Here is a 12997-nt window from a genome sequence, read left to right as displayed (position 1 = left end):
CCCCGAGAATTATTATGAGAGTGTCCTGAAGGGTTCCAGCCTAGTGGTGGATGAGTATGCCAAGGATGTAATTTTTGAATGAACATGCTCATGTGATCCTGTAATATGAAATGAGTTCATTTGCGCCATGCGATGCTTTCTTAATTTAAAATATTACCTTCTGTGCGGCCGTTTATAAAATCTAAGAGTTGGCCAGTCATCAGCTTCTGCCCCCATGTAACTAGTACTGGGGTGTTCCGGATAAAACTGAGCACTCTTTAGCCCAATTTTGGGTCCTTCGAGGGAGGTGTTCAGCACAATGAACCAGGAAATCGGACTATAATGCTTTATCACTCTCACTTAGCCATAGAAGTCTACAATTTTAAATTTTGGCGAAGCCCCTGGTATTTGGAGGGCCGAATTTGGGGCGCTATACACGCCGAGGCCGGACAAGGCCGACTCCTCGCCCGAAGCGGAAACAGTCTTTAAGGACTTGAGACCTCTCGAACAGCGACCAGTCTCTCGCCTTATCATGACAGTCAGTTTTCGGCTTTCTCTATGGAGGTGCTCATCCGGAAGAACCGGGACACAATCGCAGTAGTTCTCCCACCGCTACCTTAGCCGATATAATGGAACGTAGGTACCAAAGCATGGGAGCTGGGAAAACCCACCATTTGACCAAAGACATGATTCAGAGCTGATGCATATAATGCTATAAGTTCGGGGTGTCGCACTGTTGAAAGTGTTCGGACTTCTTGCTCCGTATTATGGGGTAAACGAGAGCCCCTGGCGTACTTACCGTACCCAAACGTACAGGTGCGAATTGTCGTAAATGGACATATAAGAGAGAAAAGAAGAAAAAACTTAAATAATGCAATGATAGACTATCGATATGCATTGTTATTTAAATAATACGTCGAAGCGTACTGGTACAAGTAGTGCAATAAGCAGAATGTAGGACAATTTGAAATGTCCTATCCCAGGGCGAGCTGCGCATAGATAGTAAAAAACGGGTATATCAATTATTATTAGAGACCACCTGGGGGTTCTCGTGTTCATCTGAGCTTCTTGTCGCCTTGGTTGTCGCTTACGGAATGTGTTCGGCAATCGTACTACCGGGAAGGGCTTCCAGAGGGTTAGTCCCTGAAAGAGAAAAGGAATTATAAAGGTATACAGCACCTAGGGCATTTAAGCCACATTGCGGGGCGTGTCCTGATCGTGCCCACGCCTATGTCCATGGTATTTTCAGTGCGTAGTTATGTACACGTGGCACGGATTTCGTCGCTTGACTGGGACTGCAACGGGGGCCGAAATGCTAGGCGAGCTCTGATCGTGCCAGGCGATCCTGTTGCAGCTTGTTCCGGACTCGCTTGAAGGTGTCCGGGGGCTGTGATGTCGAATGAGTGGTCTGCCTTAAAAGGCTCCTTTGTGCTTCCGCTTCAAGGGCCGCACTGTGCTCTTCCGTGCGGAGTGAGCGTTATGTGTTTCCATTTACTGTTATGACCCCCCTGGGTCCTGGCATCTTGAACTTGAGGTATGCGTAATGCGGCACTGCATTAAATTTTGCAAATGATGTCCGTCCGAGCAGTGTGTGATAGCCACTGCGAAAGAGGACGATATTGAAGATTAACTCTTTGCTTCGGAAGTTGTCCGGTGATCCGAAGACCACTTCTAGTGTGATTGAGCCTGTGCAATGGGCCTCTACACCTGGGATGACCCCTTTAAAGGTGGTTTTGCTGGGTTGGATCCTCAAGGGATCGATACCCATTTTTCGCACTGTATCCTGATAGAGCAGGTTCAGGCTGCTGCCGCCATCCAGAAGGACTCGAGTGAGGTGAAATCCGTCAATGATGGGGTCTAGGACCAGTGCGGCGGAACCGCCACGATGGATGCTAGTGGGGTGGTCCCTACGATCGAAGGTGATAGGGCAAGCAGACCATGGGTTGAACATTGGGGCGACGGGCTCCATCGCATAGACGTCCCTTAGTGCACGCTTCTGCTCCCTCTTGAGAATGTGGGTTGCGTCTATCATGTTCACTGTTTTCACTTGTGGGGGAAACCCTTCTATCCTCCTGTGTTCGGCGGCCGGGGCTCCTCCTCGTCATCGCTATGCAGCCCCTTGTCCTTGTTTTCGGCATTTAACTTCTCGGCCTGCTTGAACACCCAGCATTCTCTGTTGGTGTGATTGGCTGGCTTGTCGGGGGTGCCGTGGATTTGACACAAGCGATCCAGTATGCGATCCAAGCTGGACAAAGCCGAAGTATTTCTTTTAAATGGCTTTTTACGCTGACCGGATCTAGAGCCTCTGAATCCGGCATTTACTGCCATATCTTTGGTGTTATCGCCGTTATTGCGGCGCTTTGGTCTGTTACGATGTTGCCTACCGTTAACATCTTTGGTATCCGAGGTGTCCGGATTCCTCGATGTGTTGTTGCTGCGAGCGAGCCAGCTATCCTAGCCCGCGCAAAAGTGGGTCATGAGTGTTGTGAGGGCTGCCATAGATTTCGGCTTCTCCTGGCCGAGGTGGCGGGCGAGCCACTCGTCGCGGATGTTATGCTTGAATGCCGCTAGGGCCTCTGCGTCTGGACAATCTAAAATTTGGTTTTTTCTTAGTCAGGAACTGTGTCCAGAATTGTCTGGCCGATTACTCTGGCTGCTGGGTTATGTGGCTCAAGTCATCAGCATCCGGTGGCTGCACATAAGTGCCCTGGAAGTTGTCAAGAAATGCATCTTCCAGATCCTCCCAACTGCCGACAGATTCTGCTGGCAAGCAGTTTAGCCAATGTCGGGCTAGTCATTTGAGTTTTAGTGGGCGGTACTTGATGGCGTGTAGATCATCACCGCGAGCCATGTGGATGTAAAGGAGAAAGTCCTCAATCCATACAGCGGGATCTGTTGTGCCATGGTATGATTCCGTATTTACGGTTTTGAAAACCTCCGGGAATTCGTGATTCATAACTTCATCAGTAAAGCATAGGGGGTGTGCGGCACCTCTGTGCCGGGCTATATCCCGATGCAGTTCATATGAATCTTGTCTATTATATTCGGCCCGGCCAGATTTACTCTTGGTGTATCTGACGCGATGATCATCGTCCCCTGTTGGCGCGCGTGTCCATGACCCATATATTGACCTTGCGATTTTTGCCTTACTGTCCAATACGTCTCGCAGGTCCCTTGTGTTGTCCCGGGCCTTAGTATTTTTGATTGAGTGGCGGCAGGGTGTAGGCTGAACTTCAGGCTGAAACGCCTCTCTGGCTCGGCCAAGCGGTGGCCGGTCAGCCGCATTGTACACTGGTGATTGAGGTTTCAATGCTTCCTCCTCGAGGTGAGGTACCAACCAGTGTTTTGGGTAACTCTTGGAGAGGTGCTCGAGTTCATACTCCTCGGCTGCAAGGACTTCGGTCCACCTGTTTGCTAGCAAGCCTTGATCGGCTTGAAGCTGTTGCTGCTTTTTCTTTAGGCTATTTGTCGTGGCCATAAGCCGGTGCTTGAAGCGCTCTTGCTCGACAGGGTCCTCAGGCACGATAAATTCTTCGTCGCCAAGGCTCGCCTCGTCTTCGGAGAGAGGCATGTAATTGTCCTCCTCCGGTTCTCCATATGCTGCCCGCTCTGGGGGGCTAGCTTGTTCGTCCTCCGGCTCTACATCGTGCTGGAGGGGATTGTTGTTGTCTTCGGCACTATCCGAAGTGTTATTATCTCCTGTGCCGGTATCACTGCTCTTGCTGTGGCAGGACTTAGAGCGGCGCCGCTGACGTCGGCGTTTGGGTTGCTTCTTGGAGGGGTCATCCTCTGCTTTCTCATCGCCATTCCCTTCTTTGGGGTGTCCACCATGTATATAGCATATGCTGAGGTGGCGTACCAGCGCCCTGTGGGCGGTGGTTCCTGTTTGTCTCTAGCATCGTTGTCCATACTGTCGAAGTCCTCGGAGTCGAAGTAGAGCCTGTCGGTTAAGTCGTCGATAGTGGCTACTAAGTGGGTGGTGGGTGGGCAGCGAATTTCTTTGTCGTCCGCATCCCATTCTAGCCGGACATAGTTCAGCCAAGGTTCTCCTGACAGGGAGAGAGACCTTAATGAATTTATCACATCGCCTAAGGGAGAGTGCCGAAAGATATGTAGAGGTGAACTCCATGATTGGCGCCTAGTCGGATTCGATGGGTACGGATGTAAGCGGCTTGGAGTCCATGGCCGGATATGAATCCAGTGGTTCGGCGACACGGCTCTCATAAGGGGTGAAGTCAGTATCAGGCTATATCGCCACTGAGAGTGCGGCCTCCATGGCAGATTCCATCCCTCCGCTCTCAGATGGCGCGACTTGCTCCAGATTAATGGCCGGAGTAGTTGCAGATGCGATCTCCCGAACATTGTCCGACGGCAGAGTTACTTCATGCTCGTCATGACTGTGCGGCGCGTCCGACATGGGCTCGAATCCGTCGAAGATCAAGTCTCCGCGGATGACGGCCGTGTAGTTCAAGTTTCCAAATTTAACCTGATGGCCAGGGGCGTAACTGTCGATCTGCTCCAGATGGCCAAGCAAATTGGCCCACAGTGCGAAGCCGCCGAATACGAAGATCTGTTCGGGGAGGAAAACCTCACCCTGGACCGCATCGTTACCAATGATCGAAGGAGCCATCGAGCCTTATGGTGACGGCACAGTGGAACTCTCAATGAGAGCACCAATGTCGGTGTCAAAACCGGCGGATCTCAGGTAGTGGGTCCCAAAATGTGCGTCTACGGCGGATGGTAACAGGAGGCAGGGGACACGATGTTTACCCAGGTTCGGGCCCTCTTGATGGAGGTAATACCCTATGTTCTGTTTGATTGTTCTTGATGATATGAGTATTACAAGAGTTGATCTACCACGAGATCATAGAGGCTAGACCCTAGAAGCTAGCCTATGATATGATTGTATGTTGTCCTATGGACTAAACCCTCCGGTTTATATAGACACCGGAGGGGGCTAGGGTTACAGAAGGTCGGTTACAAGGGAGGAGATATACATATCCGTATTGCCTAGCTTGCCTTCCACGCCAAGGAGAGTCCCATCCGGACATGAGACGAAGTCTTCAATCTTGTATCTTCATAGTCCAACAGTCCGACCAAAGAATATAGCCCGGCTGTCCAGAGACCCCCTAATCTAGGACTCCCTCACTTGCCCTCAAGATCATAAATCACTCCCACATGACAGATTTTAACATGTCCAATCAAACTTATCAAGTGTCACTAGGAGGTGAACAATAAAGTTGAACCAACTTATAGGAATTCTTGTGGAGAAGTCAGTCTTATTGTCCACAGGTTTCTCTTGGAAATGCTTCTTCCACAACACAAGACCTTCTTCAGACATAACATGGTCATTATTAATAGAGGCAGCTAGTTGAATACACTTAAGGCCTAAAAGTGAAGGTGCCCCATTGAAATGCTCATTAATTTGAGTAATCCATTTACCTTGAAGCCGAGTTTGTAGTTCTCCAATGCTACCTACTGGTTCTAGACCTCCCCTTGTAGAATTGATGTGAATAGAGCTGAAAGGACTAAAAGATGAAGTACCTGCATCTATAGCAGCTAGCAGACTAGAAATTTGCTCCTAGTTAGTGACTTCCCAGGTTGTAGCTGGCTCAGTATCCCCTCCCAAAGGAGTAGAGAGATTTCCCAAAAAATCTTGTGCCCAGAAGTGTTTTCTTGGGCATTCACTTTTCATTAGTCCCAGACAATAAGCTCTCTGCCACATTGATGTTCTGAGCTAGAACAACTTCCTCTGGAGCAAGCACAACATTCACTGCAACTGCAACATGTGGAGGAGAAGCAACATTCTCCTCAGGCAAAAGAGGCTCCTCATCATCAGATTGATAAGATTGGATGATATTCTGAAGACCATTGGCAATCACATATGTAGGTGGAGGTGGCAAAACCACATGAGCTTGAGCCTCAGTATGAAAACCTCCAATAATGACATGTGGCACAAGGAAATTTGAATTTCCCCCTTCAGAGAAAGACATGTCAGAGGATAAACTACTGTTGCTGGCTGCAGGTAACAACTCCTTTCCATCCGCCCAAGCCATTTCCTCTTGCTGGACCGCATCCAAAAGGTCATCAAGAGCAGCATTATGATTGTCTTGTTGTTGCATCTCCCAATTTCCATCTTGTTCCCAGTTATCTTCAGCATGATTTTCTTCTTGGTCGTTATTGAGAGCATAATTGTGAAAACCAACAGTAGCGTCAGCATTTTCTGGAAGAGGGTGTGGATCAACATTATCAGGTGGAATTGGATGCTCATATGGTGGTCCCTCACCTAGGAGTTCACTGGCAAGAACATCAATAGAAGATGACCATCCATCATCCTCAAACTCATCCCCTTCAGACCATCTCATGCTTTTGGGGATAATAACCAAGCTCATTACTCTAGCTTTCATCACAATACGTCCCATGTGCTCATCCTCCTTGTCCCAAGAGATCAATTGGCCACACATGCTGATAGCAATAGCCAAACCTTCAGTGTTCTGAAAATCAAACGGAACCCCTGTCAGTAGAAGCCAGACAATCCTATTGAAGTGAACTCTCCTATGATTTCTACCCTCATCAGGCTTCACAAAAGAGATAAACACATCTCCAAATTCATGAGGACTGCCAAGGACCAACTTATCCCTATCTCTGACCTGGGTTAGGCACACATAAGCTTCTCCGAATGGACACCTCTGAATATTCCTTAATCCCAACTGCTTATGAACTACGACAAACTCTTCAAGAACATCTCTTACATTGGGGAATGTCACATCGGCCGGGAGAGGGTGAATGAGGCAATCGCCTAGTCTTTGTGGAGACGAGGACAATGAGGAAGCACCACATGAGTAACCCCATTGAGCCCCTTAATATACTGAATATCAAAGCCATGAGGTGCAAAGGGGCGCTGGTCGATTGGGATGTTGGCCATCGGAGTAGACTCGCATGCACGCACTACCGCAGATGAGCTTGACGTGACTGGAGGAGGGTTTGGGCACTGTGGAGAAGCAGAGGAAGACGGTGGAGAAGTCCAGGAGGCAAGTGCTATTCGAGGCTGAAAATTAGGGAAAGATCCCAAACAAAGCTCATTAAAAGAGGAAACTAACGGGGGATCGTGGGCCAGGCCAGCAGACTTAAACCAATCTTAGACTGCACCAGGGGCCCAGGCCTCTTCTGGCAGGCTCGGGAAAGAGTCGAACCGCAGAAATGGATAAAGCCCAGTCAGCCGTTTCTCATGATATTCCCTGGCAAAGTGGCCCAATTGACCGCACGCGTAGCACTGTAAAGAGCATTTGAAATAGCCAAATTTCTGCCCTAAAAAACCATTGCGTGACTCTCGCTTGGGTTGTTATGATCCGTCATCAAGGGCTCATTAGTGCCCAGAGCCACATTATCACTAGACTCCGGAATATTCGCCAGGCGAGCAAAAACCGATGGCCGCTGATGATCACCAAAGACATTGCCGGCGACCAATCTTGCTCATGATCCATTTGTGACCAAAGTCCAAGAAGAATCTTCTTCATGATAGAAAATTTGTTCTTCATGAATCCAGTTGGGACCCCAACACCAGAAATACTAAACACCAATTCAAAGTCCTTTTCAACCGCACGACCTTGATTGTAAATCTCAAAACCCACGTCCTTGGAAGCTACTTAGAACTTGAACGATCTATCCTTAAGGTGAAGAACACGAAACCCTTTATGATACCCACCAAAACAGGATTGGATACTAATGATGTGACAATCCAACCGGAAACAAGCACGACAAAAAGAAACAACCATAGTGAATTCCCTTTTGTGAAAACCAGGCGAAAACACCACGGGATGACCAAACTTTTGCCTCGCGTGGAACATTGGAACTCTTTACCTCGAGCAAAGATGAGCAAAGGTGGATCCATAGATGTCCCCCCTCCTCCTAGGTGTGAAGTGGCTGCCTCATCGGAGTGACAAGTGGCAGGATGGTGACCGTCGGGGCTGGAGTGGCCACCTGCGGTGGACACCTAGGTGTCGCCTAGGAGAGGAGAGGTTCCCTAGAGTAATGAGCAATCCATAAAAGTATTCAATCCGATAAAACGAAAACTCAAAGGGAAAACTCAATTCATCACAACAAGATAGGATGGGAAAACACCATATGATCTGACTATATTAACAAATCCCATGATACATCAAGATCATGACATCTCAAGAACATGAGAGAGAGAAAGGTTAAACACATAGCTACTGGTACAAACCCTCAGCCCCGAGGGTGGACTACCACCTCCTCATCATGGTGGCCGCCGAGAAGATGAAGATGGCCACCGGTGATGATTTCCCCCTCCAGCAAGGTGCCGGAACGGGGTCTAGATTGGTTTCTCATGGCTACGGAGGCTTGAAGTGGCGGAACTTCACATCTAGGGTTACCCCGAGGGTTTTTGAAATACTTGGCGATTTATAGGGCGAAGAGGGGGTACGGGAGGCCACCGACGTGGGCACAACCCATCGGGGCGCGCCGGGGTGGGTTGTGCCCCCCCTCGAGGAACCCTCGAGGTGCTGCTTTGGCCATTGTATATCTTCTGGTCCATAAAAAATCCACAAAAATTCTGCGGTCTTTTGGACTCTGTTTGATATTGATTTTCCTGTGATGTAAAAAAACAAGCAAAAAACAACAACTAGCACTGGGTCAAATAGGTTAGTCCCAAAGAATGATATAACGTTGTTATAAAATGATTGTAAAACATCCAAGAATGATAATATAACAACATGAATACTGTCGGCATTCTGGGAACACGGGTCCCCAGACTTGCCTCCCTGCGGCCCACGGCGTGGCCAAGCCAGCAGGCCGTACGGCCCATTTTCATCAACAAGTCATCCAAGACCCTCGCGAGGTAGACGATGCAAGACCTCCTTTGGAGTAGCCTAGCCAGGCAGGCTCACGAGGAGCGGAGATATCAAGGCGGGGCAAACCTCACGAGGCCCTCGTGACGTGAGCCATGACGCATGACACCAAGCGGGCGCCACGCGCACAACATCCTTATTTCCTCTTTGGTGCTAAGGAGGCTAGCGCAGACGAAGAGTACCGAGGCATCAGGCAAAGGTTGCTATATTGGTGCAAGGAGACCAAGATCAGGAGGACAACAAGACGGAGGTCATCGTGGAGCCCAAGACGGCGTCACCGCCAGAGCTTTTCGCAGGCGAAGACCACTTTTGTCAAGATAGCTTGTACTAGCTGTCCCCCTTCAAATTTGCCTGCCGTTGTTGGCTCCCTTCCCACTCGATACTTGAGAAGAGGACCGGGGCCTATATAAGTAGAGCTAGCCACCATACTAGAGGCATCTAATCTAATCGCATCTCATCTCATCTCATCTTTGCTTGATCCAACCCGATCGAGAGCCTACTCACAAGAACACCTCAACCTCAGGAGGTTGTTTGTCACACCCTCGATGCGACTATAGCTCCCACGTGTCGAGGCACGACTTAGAGGCATAATCGCATTGAAGGCATATGTCGCAAGTTAGGCAATCTTCACAACAACCCATGTAATATGAATAATAAAAGGGGGGGATAACATAGTTGGCTTACACTCGCCATGTCACATCAAAGTACATAAATAACATTACATCATTCATACACTCAAGGCCCGACTACGGTGCCAAAATAAAAGAGAACCCAACATGCGACAACGGTCCCGAATCAAACCCCAACTAGACACCATTACTGATCATCAGGAAAAGACACGTAATAACGCGGAGTGTCTTTGTCGAACTCCCACTTGAGCTTGTACTCGTCACCTGGAGCGGAATCACCTGGACCTGCATCTGGAGTTATAGGATCTGTGAGCCAAAGAGACTCAGCAATCTTGCACCCTCGCGATCAAGACTATTTAAGCTTATAGGAAGGGTAGGGCAAAATATGAGAATCTGCAGCAAGCGACTAGCATATATGGTGGTTATCTTATACGCAAAAGAGAGCGAGAAGAGGGGCAAAGCGCGAGCGTGAAAAGCTAGAGGAACAACCTGCACAAGCATTACTCCAACACCGTGTCCACTTCTCAGACTCCATCGAGAAGAGGCCATCACGGTAACGCACTCAGTTGATTCAGTTTAATTAATTAAGGTTCAAGTTATATACAACCGGACATTAACAAATTCCCATCCGCCCATAACTGCGGGCACGGCTTTCGAAAGTTCAAACCCTGCAGGGGAGTCCCAACTTAGCCCATGACAAGCTCTCACAGTCAATGAAGGAATAGACCTCGATCAGACTCGATATCTCGGTAATTCAAGACACTTCGACAGGTTAAAACAAGACCAGCAACACCGCCCGAATATGCCGACAAATCCCGATAGGATCTGCACATATATCTTTCTCAGGGCACACTCAGATTGTCTTAGGTAAGGGTAGGCCAGCCCAGAGTTGCCCCTGGTGGCAACCGACAGCTGACAGGTGGACCAACACTCAGAGGAGCACTGGCCCGGGGGGGTAAAATAAGATGACCCTTGAGTCTGCAGAACCCAAGGGAAAAAAGGCTAGGTGGCAAATGGTAAAACCAAGGTTGGGCATTGCTGGAAAAGCTTTAATCAAGGTGAACTATCAAGGGGTTCCCATTATAACCCAACCGCGTAAGGAACGCAAAATCCGGGAACATAACACCGGTATGACGGAAACTAGGGCGGCAAGAATGGAACAAAACACTAGGCGAGAGGCCGAGCCTTCCACCCTTCACCAAGTATATAGATACATTAAGATAACATAGCAATATAATGATATCCCAACAAGTAAATAAACGTTCCAACAAGGAACGGCCTCCAATCTTCACCTGCAACTAGCAACGCTATAAGAGGGGCTGAGCAAAGCGGTAACATAACCAATCAACGGTTTGCTAGGACAAGGTGGGTTAGAGGTTTGACATGGCAATTGGGAGGCTGACAAGCAAATGGTAGGCATCGTAGCATTGGCATAGCAAGAGCGAGAAAACTAGCATAGCAAAGATAGTAGTGATTTTGAGGGTATGATCATCTTGCCTCCACAGTTGTCAGAGTTGACTGGATCCTCAAGAGCAAACTCAACTGGCTCCTCGGTAGCGAACTCGTCTCCCGGCTCTACCCAACAAGACAAACAAGCAACAAGGATACAATCAACCACGTGCAAGACCAAGCAATATGATGAAATGATGATATGCTATGCGGGATACGATGCGGGATGCAAAATGCAAGATATGACAGGATATGCATGAACTTGGCCTCAACTTGGAATTCCAAGGGTGCCACTGGAAAGGTGAGATGAAATCGCTTGAAAACGATATAAAGAACGCTGGAATCGGAGTTACGGTTTAGAAATGGCAAGCGATTCAAAATTGACACCGGTCTGCGATTTACAGCAAGTAGGCATCTAAATGCAATGAGATGAACATGCTACAGCCACCAAACCTGACAACAAAATACATGGTAGGGATGCACACAAGATGCTTAATAAAATACTAGCACTGAGCCACGGCCAATTTATCCATTATGAGGTTCAAACAAGCATATCAAAAACGCAAATGCAAAACAGATTTCAGACTTAGTGAAATTAACACTTGTCTGAAATTTCAGATCACGAAGCCCTCTTCGGAGCAGCAAAACAACATGATACATGACCTTATTAAGACAAGTAAGAACATGGCATGGAGCTACTCAACAAGCTTAACAAAATAACCAAAGTGACCTGGGGCCAAAAGGGTTCACAAAATATACTAACGGGCACACGAACATAGCAAAAACATAATTAGTTTTCAGACAGTGAAAACTGAGACATGCTGAAATATAACTCACGAAGGCATGTAAACGAGCTTGATGCACTTACTACGGTGCAAGTCATGGCAATGCAAGCATACGTCCATAAAGAAGACACAAAATGCTAGCTAGAAATGGCAAGAACAATGGCATAGCATGCACGGATCAACTACAATAACATCGGCAAAATCGCAAACGAGTTGACAATCTGCCCAGATTCACCACGAAGCAAAAGTAGAGCTCGATTGACTCAAGCTAGGGTGCTCCATAATTCCAAGTAAATACATGGATGGATAGAGCATAACAAGATTAACAAAACTCCTTTACTGATCATCCTCAAAAGTGGCACGGATCACTAGGAAATAGCAAGAACATATGGCATCATGAACTAAATAATCCCAGGCTTAGTGAAAACTACTAAGTCCCTGAAAACAGGTTTACCGGGTGCCTCACTTTGCAAGCTTGCACAAGTCACCACACACATCCTAAAAATGCATGGCTTGCACCTCTGGAAAGAAGACAAAATCCTTAACAAAATATATGAAGGACTCACAGGCATATCATGCACACAACAATCATGGCAAAAATGACAAAACTCTAAGATGAACTAGCAGATCTGACAAATATCTCACGAAGCCCCCTTCTAGCAGCATTTCGGGCATCAAGATGAGCTCAAATGGAAATGATGCAATGGAATGAAATGATGTACTCGTCGAGGCGAACATTTTGATATACTATACGTCCAAAACGGAGATATGGATGAGGAGATATCGCCGGCCAAAGTATGCACAAAAATTAGGGTTCGGGGAAGAAAAGTCAACCGAAATGATTTTTTTTTCAGATCTGGATCTGGCGCGGTTCCCGAGGTTCGCCGCCGTTACTGTAGCTGCCGGATTTGGAGAGGAGGAGGCCGGGCATGGGGAGCTCGCCGGAGTGGAGGAGAGGCCGGTGCGGCGGCCGGCCGGCTTGGGGTGGAGCGGTGGCCCGAGGCGGCGGGCGGCAGCCGCCGCCTGTGTAGAAGACGAGGCCGGCGATGGCCGGAGTTGGCGAGGCGGCGTGGTGGTGCCGGAGAGGCGGCGCGGTGGCTCCAGCCACCGGGCGCGAGGAAGAGGGCGGAGGAGGCGGGCGCTGGCAGCGGAGACGAGCACGAGGCGGCGGCCCGCGGTGGCGGAGGCCACGTGGCAACGGCGGGTTGGCTGCGGTGATGCGTCCGGTCGGATCAGACGTGTCCGGCCGGCGCGGGGATCCTTTTTTTTGGCTAGGGTTTCGTAGGAG

This window comes from Triticum dicoccoides, chromosome 2A, assembly GCF_002162155.2.
Source record: "Triticum dicoccoides isolate Atlit2015 ecotype Zavitan chromosome 2A, WEW_v2.0, whole genome shotgun sequence".
Classification (NCBI taxonomy): domain Eukaryota; kingdom Viridiplantae; phylum Streptophyta; class Magnoliopsida; order Poales; family Poaceae; genus Triticum; species Triticum dicoccoides.
Note: the sequence above shows the minus strand (reverse complement) of the source record.